Below are 15,553 nucleotides of genomic sequence, written 5' to 3'. Positions count from 1 at the left end.
AGAGACAGTCTGACTAGACTTCTATTGTAGGTAGAAACAGCGCTGATGTGCATACGTCTATTTTGCAGCTTTTATAGTCTCATAGTTTTGACCAGGGAGATGATGCCAGGGTTTCAATCCATCTAGAAGTTGAGAAAGTTCATGCCAGAGGGACAGAAATGAGTGATCCATCCATCTTCATCCGCTTTATCCGGGGCCGGGTCGCGGGGGCAGCAGCCTAAGCAAAAAGGCCCAGACCTCCCTCTCCCCAGCCACCTCCTCCAGCTGTAATCACTCAGCAATGAGTGATTACACGTATTAATTGAACTGAAACAGTGCAAAGTTATTTGTGATTTCCACCTTTATTCAGATGGGGTTTTTTTTCCTATGCTGGGTAAGCTATAACAATCTTTTCACAACAACTTTGTTTTTTACAGAGATGTGAGAACGGGTCAAATGAGGCCACAACCCAGGAAAAATGAGAATCTGAGAGACTTAATGAATAACATGGGGTCAGACTCGGAGGCCAGTGTGGAAGTAGTTTTCCGAAGAAAAAGCTCCTAAAACTGAAGGAGCACTACTTAATCTTGACTCATTCAAGCACTCTTCTTCAAGGTCGGCGAGTCACACATGATTTGACTGATTTAGCCACAGTTCCAAAGGCTTTTGTATGTTTTTTGTGATGCAAAAACCCATCTGTTTTCTTGTGGAGCGAATGTGAGATAAGATTTAAAGATATCTTTTATTTATTGCAAAAATGGGGAGATTATGCTGTGACAGCAGCCAAAACATTAAACACTTCTTTACTGTCTCATTGCACAAACAGCCTTTGCTAAATAAAAACCACAGTCTGCCGATCGTCTGGGGAAATTTCTAGAATTTTGCTTGCAGTGAATTTGTGCCTCAGCTTGACCTTCTAGATGTGCTCACATAGCATATTTCCATTAGTATTTCAAGGTAAAAATCCCCCGGTTCAGCGAAAAGAATGAAAGGTCGTCTCACCCGTAGGCTCGGAGACAGTTGGTGATTTCTGGCCAATATTCATGTCCCATAAGCTGATATGCTGCAGCATGCTAATAACTTCATCGTTATACCAGGGAGCAAGCAGACCTTATGACATCCTTTAGAAAAGCTGCTTTGGCAGACAGGACAAGGCAGGAGAAGATCGGAAGACTCTGAAATATAAAGACAATGTAATTATATATATATATATTTTATTTCATTTATAGATTTTTAATTTATTTATTAGATTTGAAACAGAGAGTTTCAGAGAGTTGCTGATTCCTTTGTAGGGTAAGATTTAGTTTGGGAACATGTTTAGAAGTGATGAGGTAATTGCCATTACGAGAATTGAAAAACAAGAAACAGAGGCACAGACGGGGAAGACTGGAAACACTTACAATGCTTTCAAAATCCATTTGTTGGATTGTTAGAAATCCTAGCAGTATTTCAGTTACAAATGTCTGCATCCCCTTGGGCCGAGAAGATAGCATGCTTAACCTCAGGTTTGTACTGGCTTATTTGCGATCAGCATATTAAAATATTCGATTTTACTTATTAATTCCTTAAGTATAGATGCACAGCAATTTATCCTCTTTAAAGGTGAGGTATTCATATACCCAAGAAGCTGGAAAACCAAACAATAAGAGAAACAGCATAAGCACAGTGCATGTGCTGTAGCATATGAATATTTAAAAAGGCCCATATATGCTTCTTACACAACGCTGGGTGAGAGGTGTAACACAAGACGTCTCCACTTTTCTACCCTTAAGGCTTAAAACAGCTGAGGACACGGGAAACAGATTAAACCAGAGATATTAAAAATGGAGACATTTATACTAAATACAAGAAGTGTTGTTTAAAAATGGATTACCCATAAAAGTAAGACATGTTCCTTTGTAGCTTTGGCCCCAAGAAAGAAAACGTATTTTGCTGAGAGCTTACAGCCAGCGGTGCTGCTCTGGCCCTGTAGGAGATAACAAAAGATTGCTCAGGCGAATCAGCGGGTACAGCACTATTTCAGCTGACACTGGTTTTGTCTCTTTCTGTCAAGAAAATCTATTTGTAAGTTCATTGCCAGATTTCTGCGAGGTCCTAAGGTGAGGTGTAGAGCAGATGTGTTGGTGTAGTCGGGGTCACTGCCTTTGAGAAGCTGTAATACTTCCGTCTGATAAAGCGAGTGACATAAAACTGAAACAACAACATGAGTCAACCACCAGCGCTGAAGTTGCTACTGCAGTGTCTGTTGTACTATGGAAAGCAAAAGAAAGAAGGATGTACTCCTTCACACAATTAGTTTGGTGCTATGATTAACTGCTTAAGGTAATTTGAAAAGCATTCACCTTTAGATTTCTTTGCATAACACCTTTCAAGTTGCTCTGCATGCTTCTGAGTTTTCTTGTGCTCCCAGTTTAGCTTCTTGTCTGCTAGGTTCTGTTACGGATTCAAATATTGGGAATGGATACAGGAGGAAAACCAAAATAACAACACTGGTCCGGCCGGGTCAAGTCAAACGATGATTTAATGAACACACGCGTGGGAGATGGACACCATACAACAGACAGCATCAGATCTCAAAATGGTGGAGCCTTGATCAAACTCTTATAGCCTCTAGTGGCCCCCACCTAATCATCAGAGCCTAAACATTCTTTCTCACACAGCGCCTAAGCTACGACCTTGGCTCCCTGTTTATCTGCTCCTGATGAAATGGGGCAGTATGCTCTGTTCTCTTCTAATCAGACAAATGAGACGATGACTTTCTGTGAACAGTATTTCTTATAACTCAGCAGTATAATGCATCATAAAACAATATCATTCATTCACAATAAATCAACAGTCTAATGTAATGCAAATCAGTTTACCAAATGTAATAATTATCACCTTCTTCTAGTTCAGGAGCATAATGCAAACTGAAACTACATAATAATTCACAATCTTTAATTAGGGGTCTAACATGGCATAAAATAATATCATAATCCCACAATTCCCCCTGATGAGCTCTTTAGACATAAAGAGCTCACTTACACCCTGCAATCCAGTGTTGCCGGGTTCATTTCTCCTTACTCCTCAGGCCTTTTGTCCCCCTGTTGGGTGAACCATATGTGAGATGACCTCTGTGTTTACGCAGTTCAGATGCAAGAAAAACTTTTATTACAACAACAACAGTAGGTACAGATGATACTCCCATCACTCCCCAGTTCTCCCACAGCTTTATTTCGGTGCTACCTTATACCCTCCAAACGTACTCAGACTAGAACCTCTGTCCGAGGAGCTTTTAACCTTTATTTTATTGCTGTAGGCACCAGTGTCTTCCAGTCGGGTGATCCTCTGCTCTTGTTTCCTTCAACATCAGGGGTTAGACAACCCTTCAGTCGTTGCACAGATCAGGGGATTATTCTGCCCCGATTTCAAACAATGATCTGTGTATTCTGGGATCACAGCTGTGTTCCCCAGGAAAAGGAACAGAAAGGTGTTCTCCTTATGACCAACAGCCTCTCGAACGTCGTTGGTGTGGTGTTCCTGGATTTCCGTCAACCCCTTCATGATTATTGCTGTGTTTATGGGATCCATCCTTTTTAGGTGACTAACCGGAGCCCAAAATGCCATGACACTTGAACCCAGTTGATGTTTCCGCAGTCACCGTAACTGTCTCTGCTGCCAAGGATCCTCGTATATCTGTGACCTCGTCTGGTGTCTGTTCCTTTCTCTGTAAGAGACAGAAAACCAAAACACCTCTCTTCCTAGCTCTAACAATCTAATGTTGCTGTCTACTGATCTTTTGGTGGTTCAGAATTTGTTTAGAATATTCAGAATGTCTCAAGGACTTATCCTAATTTAGTGTATGTGTGTGTAAGCGTGTTTGCATTTAGCCTGCTGCACTCAAGGCATTTCCTACACTTTATCAGTCCGGACTATCGCCGAACGAAGCTTATGACCTTCAAAAGACCGAGTGCCAACTCATTATAAGCACATTTGCAAAATATATATAAAAATGATTAAAACCACTCATTCTAATAAAAGACATAAAAAACAAATTAGCCATTTCTAATTCTAACATGTGTCCATTCAATGAAGGTAGAAAATTAAAAGAAAAGGTTAGTGACCTCATATCTTAGAAAGTATCAGACTTTCTCCGACCCAGTGTCGTTGCTCCAATTTTGTTATCCTGTGTTAGGGAATGAAATCAATTTAATTGTCATGTTAGATCTGTTCAACACCTGGCTCCGCCCAGAGCCTGCGTCTTCACAATCGTCTACAAACAAAACCTGTATTATTATGAACTTCACTTCAACATGAACTTGTTGACTACTTTTGACACCTGTAGATAGAAGATTAACATGGGGTTATAACAATCACTGTAATACAAATGTTAATATGTCAATAGCTTCAATAAATGTTCAATGCAATGCTTGTTATATGATTCTGATGTAACAATAATGCTGATGCTAAAATAACAGTAAAACACACCCCTTTTTATCCCTCACTGACCACAGCAGGGGCATCTAGGTTTTTGATTCAGCCATGAAGCTCACCTGATTCATCACTCAGCCCCACCGGCACTGGCATTTGACAGGGTGGTGCTGCATATTCTTCCTTTAATGTCACTATTTTCAATCTGTTAATTAGAGTGCTTAAACATGAAGTAGACTACGTCCACTACAAGTCAATACAACTGTGAATGTGGCCAATTATCAATCTATTACCAATCAATAACAAAAAATAGCTTTTATTTTATGCATGCTTTTAGTCAACCACTCACCCACAGGATCTCCAATCCCAGAAAATTCCTTCTCCTCATTTAATGAGTCTGTCCTCCTTCCATGCCCTGGTAACTGGTCCATCCAGAGCTATATCATTATCAAATATACATACAACAAACCAAACCACACTTTGGTCACACCAACCCTTTTCCGCCCTGAAGATGTCCAACGCCATCTTAGTCTGGACTGTCAAAGGTGATTTTAACGCTGATTGTTCCGACAATCCATTTTATAACATTTCCTGGTCAGATTAGCCAATCCCTTCACACTCGAATAAACATAATCAACATGATCAACATTTTTCCTGCGTGTTATTTCCCCATCTTATTGATTCCAACGCTCCATCCTTATGTGGTTTGCTACATTATGTTTATCTAGAACTCCACTCTGTCTCTAAATGTTTGAAGAATTTTTCATGTTTGGGGTCAAGTTTTAAGAATTTGACCATACGTGAAATTAATGGTGTTATTGTAACATGGTAGACTAGTGTGCCTGTGTTAATTCAGCTCCATATTATTGTGTGAAGTTGCACTCGGTTGTGAGTGGTTTTTTGTGTGTGTGTCACATTTTTGGTGAGCCAATGGCTAGAATCGGGTTGGACTAATTAGAGGCAGGTGTACTTGATTGCACTGATACACTGGTCTACTTATAGCCCACACTACAAACACTGCTGTGTCATTTTGTCTCTCTGTGCATGTATGTAATGTGATAATCTGATATGTTTGGGATGGATGGGTTTTGCGCTATGAATTTTATACTGAAGGTGTCATTTTGTCTCTCTGTGCAGGCCAGGGCCTATTATATGCCACAGCCTAAAGGCAGCATAGTTACACAGGTTGGAGTGATCACTGGCTATATGCTTGCAGGGTAGTGGGTCTCCAAGGACAACTTCTACCCCTGTTCAAGGCAACATGTGGAGTGCAACTAGCCGTGTGGCATAGCTGACTCTAGCCTTGGGACTGTGTGTTTTTATTTGATTCCTGAATGGGACACTGGACTGTTTTATCTTTTATCTCTTGATATTTTTGTCACTAAATTATCTTTTAGAATTTTATTGACTGTCATCGTTTTGCCCACGACTGAGACGGTTGGTCAGACCTAAAATCTTTCTTTGGGTGTGTTACATTATCACCCCCATCGGGGCTTACCTTTCCCACTTCTGATGATATTCCTCCCTATTCTTTGCAAGTACCCGCTTTTGGTGGCGAGAAACTGTTGGTGTGGTCAAGTGGGCGCTGTAAACACAAAAGCTCAGGACAGAACAGTTATCAGTCATGTACTTCATACAAAATTAGCATATAATGAATTTCATATTGATCCTCTGGGTGTAATGGTACATTTTAATTTTAATTTATCAAAGCTAAACACAATAATTTTTCTTTATTTTGCTCTTGTTCTTGTGCAGCACCACATGCCCCTGTCGGTTCTATCTTACTTTTCTAAATTATTGACTATTTCAATGGAGAACCTAAATGACGTGGACCAAGGTTTGTCATTACATATCTCTATTTTGAATGTGACAGTCTATCATTCCCCTGTTATTCATACACAGCAAATTCAAAAGTGTTAAATGCTTTGGTGTTAGTAGTCTTAGAGTTAATTTTACTCTAAGTAGAGTCACATTATTTTAATGTAACTCTGAGGTGTAAAATGATAGTAGTTAAAATCGAGTGTTAAAAATGAGTGTTTCTATTTCAAATCTGGAGGTGTTACAATGGAAACATTAACTCTTGACCTCTTAACTCTGAACTCCTGCAGGGGCTATGACACCAATAGAGTAAATTCACAGACTCCGCCCCCAGCACGGCGCCAATCGAAGCTGAAGTGAAGCCGTTTCAAAACATTTTGCTCTACATATTTGAGTTGTTTGCCATGCTTGGTAAGTCATGTTTTCAAAGATTGTTTCAATTATTGTTATTAGCTTTTACTTCTGTGGCTCTTTGGAGTTGAGACAAAGCTGTGTGAAAGGCATTAGCCATGTTGCTCGCTGATAGCATAATATTCTGTTTTAGCTAGCTGAAAGGTATTGTTTGTGGGCAAATACCACAGCCTTGAAAAAAGCTTGCATGTGAATTTTCAGTCAAATTTCTTGGTCAAATACACTTAAAACAATGTCTAGAATGTGAAATGTTGATATAATGGTGCTACTTGAAGCCTGAAAACGATCTCCCATAAAAAACGAGCAAACAGCAGTAGCAGATGTCCTGACTGGGTTCTACGTTAGCATTTAGATTCCTCCAGAGTTTTGTGCACACGGTTTTAGGTAAAAATGAAAAAGGTTGAGGTTTTACATTTAGTTCAGTATTACCTGTTGTCTGTGTCCTTGTCTTTTGGGAAAATACTTTACACAAGTAATGTCTCAAAGAGGATTCCTTTTATTTTTTTTTATTTTTTTTTACTGTGCTGCAATTGATTTGTGCCATTAATTAGTGTCAACTAATTTTTATTCAATCTCCACATAGGATATGCTTGTGAAGATGGAATATGGGGGAGAGCAGAAGTGCGTTGAAGTTCCACAAAGTGATGAATGAAGGACATGCATATTGTATTTTGTATTTATTGAAATAAGTGATGAGAATGCTGTTATTTGCATTTACCAGCTCACCTATGTCAGACCTTTTGATAAATGAAATTCTAATGAAAGTGAGAACATGTACACTGTTACATCTTTCAGAAAATGTTTGAAATTGTGGTGCCCAGTTCAGAATAAATGTTTTTCAAAAACCATTGCGTCTTTTTAGTAAATGTTTATTTCCAAAAGAAATTTCTAGAAGTTCAGAACAGTAAAATTCCTGCTTTTTAGAATTAATTAGAAGATAACTCCTACGTAGCTAAACTAAAATACTCTTTGAGAGTTAATATATAAACTCTTAACACCAAGTGCCAAATTATCAACTCCAGAGAGATTTGGTGTTTAACACTAAATCAGAGTTAACGTACCAACTCTCCAAAAAGAGTCAAATTAACACTCTCTGGTGTGGACCCATATAGACACTTTAAAAGTGTTGAAATCAAATCTGACAATGTTAATTTGGACATGCTGGATTTGCTGTGTAGGTATCAATAGAGTTTTTCTTGCTTTTTCTATCAAAATTGATTGACTTTTTACAGTGGCCCGCTATGGTTAATAATAACATGTTCAGTCATGAGTGAAATCAAAGCTTCTCTTCACTTTAGCATTTAACATTCCCAACAATATAATGTGCTGCATTAATCGAAACACAGCTAATAAAACACAATTTTCTTGATGGAAACATCAGTAGCTCAAAATTAGCAACCAAAGGGTTAAGTCTGCAGTTCACACTCATGTGAAGCTACAGCCTCCCCCCCTAGTCTCTGTCCTCCTACTCCTGCAAAAACAAAACAAAGCGAGACAAAACATCCACCCTTCTTTTACAAGCTGGGTGAATTGTTTGTAGACATGTACTAATCCTAAAGTCGGTATCGTTTTTGTCTCAGTGTCAAGTCAGTTTAAACATTTAGTCGTCAGTCCATCACAGTCCAGTCACATGCATACATCCACACACATTCATACCAGATATTGCTGATAATGGAGTCTCACACGCAACCTATTCGAGGCTCCATCACCAGCAAGATGACGTCATCATTTTAAAGGAAAAACAGTTCCTTGTTTTTTGGACTGGATTGACTCGCTGCAATCCTTTTAGGTTCAGGACTTCTCATGTGATCAATGTCCCATATAAGTGAATTTCTCCAGAGCCCATTATAATTATGGAGAAAAATACTTTGCGACTGTTTCTAGTAATCATGTTTTATAGCGCTTTAAAGTTCAATCTCTCAGGCCTGGATTAAAGAGCTGATTTGTTAAATCAGGAACTCACAAAATACCAAAATATCACCACCGGTGGATCACTCCTCTCAGATGTTCTTATTTCAGTGCACTGTAACAAAAGCAAAGACAAACGTAACCAATAAAATACTCATATAATAACCAATACTGGGGCCCGTTGGAAACATGTCCAAACATAAAACCATCTTTCTCTCTCTTAGAGAAAGAAAACAATCCAAACCTCACTGATAAAATCAACCTAGTGTTAAGCAAAACCCAAAATCAACCAAAACTTCACCAGAAAGTTTTTCTCTGTCCAGGGACAATATTGTGTAAGCATACAGGTACCGTAACTTCTTTTTGCACTGACAAAAACATGTTGGACTTATTTCAGTCAATAGTGGACCCTAGTTGCACACAAATGTTTTGCTTTGGTAGAAACTTAAACAACTGAGTTAAATCAACACAACCTTTTCATATTCAGTAAACCTGTGCATTTTGAGTTCATATTACACGATTAAGACATGTTCAGATGGAGTAAGTTGAGCTCCTGGAATATTTTAATCCTTCACAATTTTGTCATTTTATTTCAACACTATTCAATAACTTTTATCCAAATTCTACTTGGTCCCTTAAATACTACATGTTGTCTTCATATTGCCTACGGTTCAACAAAGTCTAAATTCTGATTACCATAAAAATTGAATGGGTCTACAACAACTACCATCCTCCTATCTTTATCCTGATTGCACGAGGGCTGGGAAATAACTCTAAAGTGATAGGTTACGAGGCAGGGTGCACCCCGAACCGGTCACCAGTCTATCACCTAGAAACAAACAACCATTTACACTTACATTCACGGATAATTTAGAATCATCAATTAACCTAACTCTAATAGCTTCATGACTTTTCACTGTGGCAGGAAACCAGAATACCCAGAGAGAAACCACTGCAAACTAACCAGACTGTGGACCTGCACCCAGGACCTTCTTACTGTGGAGCAACAGCACTCACCAGCATGCCAACAATGTAGGAAATACAGGGAAGCTATGATTTCCTGTTGAATTTTGTACAAATCTTTAAAGCCTGAGGCAATTGTGTTAAATACATGTAGGATGCTTACATAAATCCGAGGGCTGGCCCCCTTTTCTTCTTTTTATTTTATATTTTATTATTGTTATTATTTTTATTTTTATTTATTTATTTTTAGTGTGTTCCTCCTTCAATTAAATCTCAATCACAAAAATGTGGCGCTCCGAAATAAGGCTCACACCGTTAATTCATCATTTTCACTCTGTACCACTGCTCCTTATCAGGCTGTGTGAAGCACAGTAAACAATTCAGTTGAGGCCTTGAGCCATAAACAGACATCACTCACAGACATTGTTTTCATAACCAAACTGCTCTAGACCCTGTCCCCTAAATCTACACAAATGCCCTCTGGGTGACATGAAATGCATTTAACCAATCAACAATCAATGGCTTCTTGTTGCTGTAACAAATTCTGTATTTGGACATTTGTGTGCAGCATTTTGCGTATCAGCATAGCATTTGTTAGTAAAGCATTCTTCATTGCAGCAGCATGTGTGTATCACTCTTCATTGCACAAACATGTGTGTGTGCGTGTGTGTGTGTGTGTGTGTGTGTGTGTGTGTGTGTGTGTGGATCACTTCTCAGTGAATTGAATCAGCATTTCGATTTGTGTGCATGTGTGTGTGTCATTTCTCAGTCAATCAACAAGTGCATATGTGTTCATATGTGTGTTTCTCTTGCTTCTGAGTCAGTGTATGTAGATGTGTGTGTTTGTGTGTGTGTGTGTTTGTGTTCATCACCTTCCTGTTCTGGTATTCTGGGTAAACCACGGCCTGAAGCGTACCCTGGGGTCCTGCTCTCCTCCTTTTCAGTCCGTTTGGGTCCATTGGTGCTGCTGCCCAAAGTTCTCTCCATACTGGTTCTGGCCCCAATTGAGGCAGTCCTTTTCTCCAGTGTCCTGCATCTTCTCCTTAACTTGACCCTTTTTGCTTCTGTAGGTCTTTCAGGGTTTGCTCCTGGTGTTGGAGCTTCTCGTCAGGTTTGACAACCTCCTGCTCCAGCAAGCTCCGGCCTGATTTTAAGTCCTGTATCTGGGACTCCAAGCCTGACTGATGGGTTCGATTAGCAGCCAGCTCCTCCTGAGGCATGCTCAGTTTCTGCTCTGATGTCTTGAGCTCTCACTGAGGGCAGAAACCTCCGAGTCTTTTCCGTACACGTCAGATTGAAGTTTATTGATGTTTTCCTTGCTTTGCTCCACGGCCTTCTGCAGCTCTGCTGTTCGGCTCTTCTCAGAGGTCAGCTCCTGGCTGCCCCGACACCTGTGCCTTCAGCTTATGTTCTTCTGCTGCTTTTGTCCAATCTGAGGTGCCTTCTGACCTCAGTTACTCCTCGTGTCTCTGGCACGCCCTTTTTGCTGCCCGATCATCCGTGTTGGTCCATCACTGTCCTGCACAGTTTTAATGCAGAGTTGTTAAGGTCAGCATTCTTTTGCTCGGCCTCACTTTTCATCCGGGCTTAATAGGCGTCTCGTCACAGCTCTGTCAGCTGAAGCTGTCTGGAAATCTCCCCCGTGTAGTGAAACGGGCCTTGGATTTAACGTTCTCCGTCTCCGCTGCATGAGATCTCTTTCCTGCAGCACTGTTGACATTCTCAGGCTGTTGTTGTGAGTCCAGCTGCTGTAGCATTTGGTCAGGGTCACATCAAAGATGGTAGAAGGGAGAGCAAAGATGGTAGAGGGGAGAGCAGGAGTCCAGGTCAGCCTCGGCTTTCCGGGCCGACAAAGCAGCCTGTAATTAAGCATAAAGAGAAAAAACAAAAACAAAACAAAAACAGACGAACAGGAAAATGATGTTGTTTGAAAATAATGTTGTTTTGGCCATGTTATTCAGAGAGGGGCCAGGCCCTGTGTCAGCCTTCTCCCCCCCTTTTTTTGTTTTTTCTCAATATATAATCAAGTCATAACCCACCAAGTTGACAGGACAACACAGGTACACGTTAAAATTCTTAAGATCATGTTTAATAATTCAAAAAAGGAATTTTATTTCATTCAGTAATCACTTGTATTAATCAATCACAGGAAAACATGTCACAATTTGACTCTTTTAACCACTAAATTTGTTGTTTCATCACTGGTTTGTGATTTACCAGTGTCTGTCTTTTTGAAGTCAAGTTGTTGTCCTGCAACCCAGAGAGTTTATTTGTTAGTAGTGGATAAACTTTATCATTTAACATCAGGTGTATGTTAAGTTTTGCTACTTTAACCTTGCTGGAAAATCTTCACGTGTTCATGAATGTAAGCTGTTTCTTCATTGCGTGTATGTGCGTTTGTGGGTGGGTTATTTTAACTTTTTCTCCAACAAGGCATTTCTCTAATTGTGTGTGTTTTTAATTTTGTTTCCCAAATTTTGATTTCCCACCTTAAATAACAGCATTCCATGTCTTCAGCCAGGAATTAGAGCTTGCTTGTGAGATTCAGGGACACATGGTGCCAAAAACAATTCAGTGAAAAACTTGCCTGAAAATTTCCAGTGATGGTAACCGATAACTGGAGGAGAAGATGTCCTTTTAGCTTCTTTTTAGGGTGGGGACAAAGTGAAAGGTCAAGCTGTAAAATTTTGAGCCAGAGCTTGGCATGTGTGTCGTCCCAATTTTATTAATCTATCCTTTTGCTGCTGTACTCAGGTCTCCTGGTTGAGAGAAATCCACCTGTATTAAGAGACTAAAACATTCATTTACTATTTTTCTGAAAACATCCACTTACTATTTCTTTTCTGAAAACATTCACTTACTATTTCTTTTCTGAAAACATTCACTTACTCTTTCTTTTCTGAAAACATTCACTTACTCTTTCTTTTCTGAAAACATTCACTTACTCTTTCTTTTCTGAAAACATTCCTTCGCTTCATCTGCCTAGATTTTACTCTCTCTCTTGGTGCATAGTTCACACAGTCAGGCAGTTGCCTTCTATGGGCATGCAAGTTTCCGGTCACTCACCCCCAGCAGCTGCGAAGCCGTCTCTCCCATATCAAAACTCAGCCAAACATTAAACATTCACCGTAGTCATTCAAAACTTTATTTGTAATGTTATAATCAGCAAAATCAGCGTTTTAATTACAGGCATGTTTCATTGTTTGCAAATCATACTTATAAAACTCAATAACACGCTAAACAGGAAGTCCTCTGTGGGCTTCACAGCAGCCACCTCATTTGCATGTTCACACAATCCAAAAATAGCCTGCAGCGCGCTATCATCACACACAGCCTCGTTTCACACTCAACTCTCTATTATATTACAAAGACGTCTTATATTTACAATCACTCTCAGGCCTGAAAGTTTTAGCGCCTACACAATTTTGACAAATTTAAGATAACGGGTCCAACCGAAGAAAGTCCAACTTTTTTGTAATCAATTAACCAGTATCAGACTCTAACTGTATCTGGCCTCATCTCTAAAATCCCTAAGTCAATTTACAGTGCCCAAAAAAGCGCAGATAAGGAGACTCTAACTCCTAGTTATTCTGGAGTGCCCCAAGCTCCACAGTGACCAACTGAACTAACCCTGTTCGCCGACAGGTCAAGGTCGCGCGTCCGCGGCCAGGAGGGAGCGTAACCTCCGGGCTATGCGCCTCTTAGTGGACTCTAACCACCGTTCTAACAAAATTTATAATACTTTTAAACCGCCGTCAACCCTCTAAAACAAGAGTATGACCGACGCAGATGCAACGTTATGGACAATGGAGCCTCTAACTCTCAACATGGCCAACACAGATGCAATCCTTTAAACCAATGGAGACTCTAACTCACAAAATGACCAATTCCCTATCCAACTACCTGAGACTCTAACTCAGTATTATTTTCCTTTACCTTGGGACTCTAACCCAGTATTATTACCTTTACCTGAGACTCTAACTCAGTATTATTACTTTATCTTGGGACTCTAACCCAGTATTATTACTTGTAACCTTACTTCAAGTTTCAAAACTCATGAGATTTTTCATCAAAATCAAAACAGACACTCACCGGCAACTTTTACTGAATAGACATTTAATTTCATCGTCCAATTCAGCACACTTCGGATAAAATCAACAGGCCTGTGCCTACCTCTTTTATAAAGGCGCCTGTCCACTCAGTTCGATTGCCGGATAATGTCTGCCCGTCTGACCACCTCGGACCGTCCAAGCCTCCAAAACTTCCATCCCAATACCACAGGACGAGCCCCCAAAACTGTTACGGATTCAAATATTGGGAATGGATACAGGAGGAAAACCAAAATAACAACACTGGTCCGGCCGGGTCAAGTCAAACGATGATTTAATGAACACACGCGTGGGAGATGGACACCATACAACAGACAGCATCAGATCTCAAAATGGTGGAGCCTTGATCAAACTCTTATAGCCTCTAGTGGCCCCCACCTAATCATCAGAGCCTAAACATTCTTTCTCACACAGCGCCTAAGCTACGACCTTGGCTCCCTGTTTATCTGCTCCTGATGAAATGGGGCAGTATGCTCTGTTCTCTTCTAATCAGACAAATGAGACGATGACTTTCTGTGAACAGTATTTCTTATAACTCAGCAGTATAATGCATCATAAAACAATATCATTCATTCACAATAAATCAACAGTCTAATGTAATGCAAATCAGTTTACCAAATGTAATAATTATCACCTTCTTCTAGTTCAGGAGCATAATGCAAACTGAAACTACATAATAATTCACAATCTTTAATTAGGGGTCTAACATGGCATAAAATAATATCATAATCCCACAGTTCCCTTTTGTGCCTTTTTCTTTGTGTCTCCTATGAGACTCTGTCTTTTCGTTTGTGTTTACACATGTCTTAGTGATGTTTTTGTGTTTCATATCCCTCTTCGGTTTCCATGCTCAAACATCCAGGTGTGTTCTCTTAGACTCCTCTCTCTCCGTTTCCCTCCATGTCTCTCGTTCCCTCTCCCCCGCCCTCTGTCTAAATCTTGTCACTGTTTCGTCTTCCTTACCTGTTTTCCCTCTTCCTCTCCATGTGTTTCACCTTTTGCCTCCCTGTTTGTTTATCCCTGCTCATGTGTCAAGTTTGAGTCTTTGTGTACTTCCTGTTTTACTTTGACAGTCTCGTGTCCGGTGTTCAGTGTGTTCAGTGTGTTCAGTGTTGCTTCCTCATGTCTTGTCATGCTTAACTCGTTCCTGGTGTGTTTCCCGTGTGCTTCCACTTCCCTTGTCACCCTCATGTGTATATATTGTGCCTGTTTCCCTGTGATCGTTGTCAGATCATCTGTTAACGATTCTTGTGTCTCCTTGTCTGATGTATTCAGGTATTTCCAGACATTCCAGGTATTCTAGGTTTCATGCATTTAGTTTTTTTCCAGTTTAGGTTTTATGTTAGTTTTTCCTCTAGTTGCTCCCCTCATTTGGTTTATGTTTGTGTATCAACAGTGTTGGGGAGTAATGGAATGTACTGCCGTTACGTATTTAAAATACAAAATATGAGTAACTGTATTCCGTTACAGTTACCGTTTAAAAAGGTGGTATTTAGAATACAGTTACTTTGTTGAAATAAATGGATTACACGGCGGTACTTCCCTGTTTCATATTGTGGTGGGTCAGGCCTGTTTGGGTTTTGTTTGACAGCTACGTTCTGTTGTTCCAGGTGGCAGCGTTAAGGTTGCCATGGTTACAGGGTGACGCTCTCTCTCTCTGTGTTTCCTGGGTGAGAGAGGCCTTTTTGTTGTTGTTGTTGTGTTCGTGTTTTCCTCCGAAACAAGTTCCGTTGGAGCAGCCTTTCAACGCCTCTCTCTGTCTCTCGCTAGCAAAGTTGACCCAGACAACAAAGTAAGGCTATTTTTTGGCTACGAGCCGACACAGAACCCACCGTATTAGCCAGAGGTCCCTTTACTACGGTTCGGAGCTGCGGACCTTCAGTAACAGTAATAGTACATTCATGTAGTTGTAAACAGCATGATAATGCATTAAGTAATCCAAAGTATTCAGAATA

At 40.1% G+C, this 15,553-nt stretch overlaps 1 long non-coding RNA gene across 1 annotated transcript; it reads left to right on the top strand.

The window, feature by feature from the left end:
- The first annotated feature begins 2,401 nt into the window (after positions 1-2,401).
- On the top strand, positions 2,402-11,327 carry LOC146512709 (uncharacterized). Its single transcript, XR_014875772.1, has 2 exons — positions 2,402-6,618; positions 7,202-11,327. It is a non-coding gene; the product is annotated as an uncharacterized LOC146512709 (long non-coding RNA).
- Positions 11,328-15,553: the final 4,226 nt, after the last annotated feature.

This window comes from Neolamprologus multifasciatus, chromosome 8, assembly GCF_963576455.1.
Source record: "Neolamprologus multifasciatus chromosome 8, fNeoMul1.2, whole genome shotgun sequence".
NCBI classification, from domain to species: domain Eukaryota; kingdom Metazoa; phylum Chordata; class Actinopteri; order Cichliformes; family Cichlidae; genus Neolamprologus; species Neolamprologus multifasciatus.
This window is presented reverse-complemented; position numbering and strand designations above follow the sequence as displayed.